The sequence below is a fragment of the Silene latifolia genome, chromosome 8 (assembly GCF_048544455.1).
Source record: "Silene latifolia isolate original U9 population chromosome 8, ASM4854445v1, whole genome shotgun sequence".
Taxonomy (NCBI): Eukaryota; Viridiplantae; Streptophyta; class Magnoliopsida; order Caryophyllales; family Caryophyllaceae; genus Silene; species Silene latifolia.
The window spans coordinates 37882343-37889046 of NC_133533.1; positions in this window are offsets into that span (position 1 = coordinate 37882343).

Genomic DNA, 6704 nt, shown 5'->3' on the forward strand with positions numbered 1-6704 from the left:
TGTGAAGGAATAAATGCTTGTTGCGACAAGCATAAGTCTTGGAAGAAATAAATAATACGCAACAGTCTGCTGCTGGCTGAGAAGATGTGGGCCGGAACGAAATAAAATCGTCAAACGGACCAAAAGGATAAAATAGCATCGGGGAAGAGGCGCACCAAAGATGGGCCCACAAATAACGAATTTATAACGAATTTTTGAAAATCCGTATGGAGGGAACACAAGGAAAAGGCGCAGCAAGAGTTGCGTCTCTTGGAAGAGGCGCAGCGCCTGCTGCGTCTATTCCCCAAAGTGTTTCTTCTGCGTAAAAACGCGATAATAAGAGGCTTTGAAAATCATTTGTTCGAAACATAAATTTCTCTAACTTCTCTCTCAAATCTTCACCATTTCCGTCAAGGTTTGATCCAAAAGCTTGCATTAATCATGACTAATCGAGGTATGTGTCTCATTCTTGCATTAATCGTCCATATTTGCTCAATTTTTGGCCGAAAAAATTAGGGTTTATGACCCATTTGATCGAAAATTTGGGGCTTTTCCCCCAAATGCATTTGCCTCGTCAAATTGACATTAGAAATGGATAATTGGTAATATTAGGAACATAGCCATGTATTTGTCTTGAATTTTCGTTGAGTTTTGAGCCTTTGAACGAATTTTGAGACGGTTTCACAGCTAAACCGTAAATCGCTTCGAAAATAGCCTTAGGATTGCCTATGTGCGATGAAACTTGATATTTGGGACCCTTGAATGATGGGTAAACTTTCTATCATCTCGGAATTTTGGTTTGTGACGGCTTTTTCAGGACACTTTCCTAGGGCATAATCGCCATCATAGCGAAACGCTGCCGAATTTTCGGCTTGAACCCGGAACCAGGCTTCACATTAGGCTTGACTTAACCCAAATTACCACATGAGTGATCGGGTTGGCGAGAATAGGGCCAAAGATGGCGAGAAAAGAGCGATTTCAGGGCTTCCGAAGGCTCGAAAATCCCCTAACCAAGGCTTGTCGTCACGTAACGCGACCTAAATTTGCTTTAATGTTGCAGGTGATGAGGCTTCTACTTCTGGGAGGACTCCCATGGATATAGACATTACTACTGTCGAGGAGGCTTTAGAGAAGGCCTTCATCGCCGCGGTGATGGCTGCTGGGGGCGAGGCCCATGAGGAGGAGGCTGTTGAGGAGGAGGAGGCCCCGAGACGGGCCAACGTTGGGCGAGGAGGTCGTCAGCTGAGAGGAGCTCCTGCGTGGGCTGAGACTTGGGAGAGCAGGCACCTGCTGTGGGCTGCAGAGGGTCACCTGTCCTACAGGACGGTGAAGAGCTTGGTAAATAGGAATTCACTACTCATTACTCATCCTCTTTCATTCATTTATTTATATCTCTTCAATTTTCATTCAAAACTAAAGATAGCTTTTGTTTCAAATCACAATAGGAGGCCGGGAACATCAGATCGTTCTCGGGCTATACGACAGCGATGGAGCATTACGAGCGGCTGTCGGCGGAGGAGCGGGCCATGATCGAGCGTGGAGCGTTTGGTCCTTTGGTGCAGTCCTGGAGGGATATCGCGAAGAGGAAGCTGCGGGCTAACCTCAGCCTGGTCCGCGCTTTCTTGGATCGATTCTGGGATACGACTTCGACATTTCACATGCCTTTCGGTGAGGTGGGAGTCACTCTGGAGGATTACGGCATGATTTTTGGTCTGTCGTGTGGGACCGAGGAGGTGGAGTGGCCGGAGACTACCATGAGGGTGGACTCAGCCGAGGCGAGGAGATTGATCGGGTGGAATCTGTCGCCGAGGGCTGCTGCAGTGCCGGGTTTGATACCCAGCTCCTACGTTCGAGACTACTTTGCGGGAAAGATCCCGACACTGGTGACGATCGACGGGAGGGAGACGGCTCCTCCTCCCTGCACAGCTGAGCAGAGGGCTCGCCTGTGACTTTGGTGGTTTCTGTCTTCGATTTACCTCGGAGACAAGGGAGAGAGGCTGACGACGAAGCTTCTTCCCTTCCTTTCTGACCTGAGCTCCCTAGGGCGTTGGGGCCGGTCATTTGCTGGTTTGCGGTCCTCATCCGCTTTATGAGGGCCATGGTTCGTCGGGAGTTGATGGAGAAGGGGACTTCTCCTGGCGCTGTCGGCCCTGGACTACTGCTGGAGGTATGAACCTTCATTCAGACTAAAATGAATTCTTTTCTTTATCAAATCTCGAAAGATCGTTATTGATTATCTTGCTTTGGAGGCATGGGTGTACTCCTACTTCCCGAGCTTTGCGCCCAAGAGGACGGAGCCGCTGGAGAAGGCCTATCCCGTGGTGAGGGATTGGGTGATGTGCAGGACGAAGAGCAAGCGTTCTTCTCACGGTGTCTACCGGCGGGATGTGAACGCTCTTCAGCTGGATAGCGTAAGCATCTTACTTATATTCATTTGCTTTGTTTCTTCATTTTATCGATCATAGGAATGATCCTTGTTTGTCTTGTCACAGTGGGTGCCCAGGCCTTGGGCGGAGTACGCGGACGTGCCTCCTTTTGTGGCTGAGGTCCTTCGACCTAGGAGCTCGAGCCGACTGCTTTTGAGGACGCCGATGGGTCCTGTGTGGTACTTGGGCGAGCGCTTGGCTCGTCAGTGCTCTCGGGACGCGTTGACGGTTCCCATCGATCCTCCCAGGACGATGTTTAGGGAGCCTTCTGAGGCGGAGAGGGAGGCGGACTTGGCTGGCGCTAGTGGTGACGCCCTCCTTCTTCCTGGCGAGGACTACTCGGCGTTCCTCTACGGGAGGTTGGCGTACTGGCCGGTAGTGGTGAGTATTTCTGCTCTTCTTGATTCTTGATTTTCTTTTGAGAACTTATGATGAAAGATCATCGGTTGATGAGTGATATTTGACCTTTCAGGAGGTTGAGGCGGCGGGCATCGAGCCCCCAGCGTACCCCGAGAGCCTCGAGTACACTGACGCGACCGGGAGGACGACGATCTCCGAGCTGCGTGACTTTGACGTAGCTGTGACGGATGCTGGCCTAGACGACTGGCAGCATCTGATTCGGAGGGTAAACCCCTAACTTTGCATAATTTGGTGTAAGAACACATTTGATTGAGCTTGTTCAATTATTGAGAACTTCTTTTTGAAAATGCAGGTCGTGCCGTCTCGGTTCGTGGCGTTGTGGAGGGTGGCCAACCGGCTGCGAGCTACTGCCGTCGAGGCACTTGTCGGCGGTCGAGGTCGTCAGGTATGAACCTTGTGCCTATTTCATTTTTTAAATTTTGATTTTCCAACTTTTCTTGTGATTGCTTGAAATGATTGACATGAGCCAATTTTGTTGTTTATAGGGAGAACGCGAGCTGGAGCGAGAGTTGACCCAGTCTCGGGAGGAGACAGCTCGCTTGTTGAGGGAGCTCGAGTTTCGAGATGCCGAGATCGCCGCTCGTACGGCGAGGGTTGCAGAGCTGGAGGGTGACCAGCAGTAGTTTTGTGTAGCTTTTGTTTGTTTTTTGCACATTTGTACATTTGGACCATCATTTTGAACATTTTTTGACTTTGTTTGGGGCGAGAGCCCCCAGTTTGTTGCACATTTCCCTTTTTTGGTGTATATAAGATGGCCTGAGTGCCTTTGCTGCTGGGTTGCGTTGCTTGTACCTGCAGGTTAGCTTTGAGCAGGTTTGGTAGATGACGGTTTACGCCGTCATGCTGCCGAATTTTACATAGAAATCACGTAGAACATACATTTGTACATACATAGCCTGAATTAGCGCAAAATGGAAGACTCAAAAGCACGTAAAAAAATGCAAAAATTTTGCCGGAAATGACCGGACGGTAGGGAGGGTTACCCCTAAAAAAAAGAAAAAAAAAGAAATCTATAAGTTAGAAATGAAATGAAATAAGTATGTACATTTTGAAATGAATTGAATTATAATGAAAATTATTTCCTAAAAAAAAGAATTAAAATGAAAATGATTTCTTAAAATGAAAAGTGCAAGTGTGGTAAAATGGCGGAAATGTCGATGTCGCCTCGAAATGAGTGCCTGCGAAAGTAGTAAACATGGAATATGGTAATTCCCGCGTATTTACCAAAATAATAACCCATAAGAATAGGAAATTATTCGTCACGGAATTAGGAAAGATCCAACGCGGAAAATCACAGAAGTCACACTGAGGAAGAGGCGCAGCAAGAGCTGCGTCCCTTTGAAGAGGCGCAGCAGGTGCTGCGCCTGTTCCCAAGGTGCTTGGTTCTGGCAGATTTTTGGAAACAGAAATTAGTATAAATAGAAACGTCGATGGAGCTTTTATTCACACAAATCTTCCGTCTTTTCTTCGTCTAATTACATAAAATCCTCAAGATAACTTTCATCATGAATACTTTGGAGATTCGCGTGAAGGAATGGACCAATGAATTTTCGAACATGGAAAACAATGACATGGGTGCTTATAATTTTGGGTCTTTGTTGAGCTTAAAGCTTATTAAGGTTGTCAAACCGTTCTTGGATGCTTGTCTTGACTATTGGGACCCAAATTACCATGTTTTCGCGTTCTCTGGAGGTGATATTTGCCCATTTCCTGAAGAGATTGCCGCTATTGGTGGGTGGGATCCCGAACACTTACCTGCCATTCCCTCCACTTCGCAAGGGTATAAGAGCAATTTTAGAGACTTGCTTGGATTGACTAGACTTGAGGTGGACCGTCTAGTTACCTCGAAAGGCGTGAGAATGTTGGACTTCATTGATCGATTTATCAACAGGGCCGACCCCACCGTTTCTCATGTTGCTAGGCGGAGGGCATTTGGCTTTTGCTTGTTACATGTGTATGTCTTCCAAGGGCATGTTGATGAAGACTTGAGAGGCGATCCCCGACTTCTGGGCCTTGTTGAGCAAATGGAGCTGCGCAGGAGCCCAGCTTGTTTATGCTTAGGAGAGATTCTTTTGGGCTTGGATAATAGGAAATCCAACCATGATCTGCCGTACTTGGGAAGTCCCGTCATTCTGCAGGTTTGGCTTATGGAACGGCTCCGATTGATAGAGCTCCCAGTTCATGTTCTTTCTTATCATGCTCGCTTGATCGCGATGAGGACGAGGTTGTATATGGTGGACTTCACTCGTGTCTGTGATTATTGGAAGAACAAACTGAAGAGCGACGACGGTCCTTTGATCAGGTGGATTGTACCGTGGTGGCACCTTAAATCCGTCACTGGAGTGTCTTCTTTGGATCCCACTAGGTCCGTGCGCATCACTGGATTGGAGTTTATGGTGTGCATCTTCCCGGAAAGGCTGATGAGACAAGTTGGGCTGAAGCAGACGATCCCGAAGCTTGATACTGTCCCGCAGACTGCTGTGGCGCTTACTACAGAGAGCTGAAGAGAGTGGGCCATTAAATGGGCCCAAAGAAACATGTGGTTCTTGAATTTCTCCGCCAATGCTTTGTGGGTGTCGGATTCTTATCTGCAATGGAGAAAGGCTACTACTTCGGAAGAGCGCGAAAGGTTGAGGAAGCGCGAGCCTGTTGACTACAAGGTGCGCGAGGTAGAGAAAGAGAAGGAGAAGCATCTGACAGAGGGAGAAGAAGAAGCCGGGTTTCAAGTTATTCATCCTTCGAAGAAACCAAAGACTACTCCTGTCGCGGAAATGGTGATTGGCAAGAATGGAAAGTCTAGGCCTCGAGAAAGACCGTTGATGATTAGGTCTGACGTGGCGCAAGAGCGTCCGGCTCGAGGTCGTGACAAGAAATATGACAAGAATGACAAGGGCAAGGGGAAGATGGAGGAATAGCCCGAGTCTCTTTATTATTTGATTATTATTATTATTGTTGTTGTAATAAAAAGGTGGGATTTTTAGAATCCTAGCCTATTCTATTTTTATTATGTAGTGTACTATTATTATAAGAATGAATGAAATAAAAAAGGTTAGATGGTTATGAAACCGTTGTGATTTTCTATTTATTATTCTTGTCGAATTTCAAATGCAATGCAAGTGTCCTTCTATTTACATTTTAGAAATAAATGGGTTGAATCCTGTGAAGGATTGCCTACGTATTCACTTAAAAAATGAAATCAAACCCTTGCGCGTAGTTCGAGTAAATGTAAAAGAATAATTGTTCTAAGCAAGAGCTTGTAATGAACTTAGAAAATAAGCATGAGCTTTTGCTAGTTCTGAAGGTGCAGATCAGTTTATTTGATGATATGAGGATGACAAATATGTCAGGATGCAGGAGCATAACGACATTAGCTTTTTTCAGCTTGGCCAGGGGTCGTTTATTTAGTGCCACAAGAGCGACACGTGGGGTTACGCGAGGCGCGTTTTTGTTCCTATTCTAGGCATAGTACCGTTTCAGTTGGTCAAGGTTTGTCGGGTTGGAGAACTCATTCCCGTCTAGGTCTGTGATTCTAACCGCACCCCCTGGAAGTATGGATTTGACTAGAAATGGTCCGACCCAATTAGGTTTGAATTTTCCTCGTGGGTCGACAGGTAAAAGAGTTGTAACCGCTTTAAGCACTAAGTCTCCTTCCTTGATGTTTCTTGGCCTAACTCTTTTGTTGAAAGCTCGTTTGATACGTGCTTGATATGTTTGGACATTATTCAAGGCGCGTAGCCTACGTTCATCCAGGAGGATGAGTTCTTCATATCTATCCCTCTTCCAATCGGCTTCCGGGATTTGACTTTCGAGTAAAATACGCAAGGATGGTATCTCTAGCTCAACTGGTTGTACAGCTTCCATGCCGTAGGTCAAATAGAA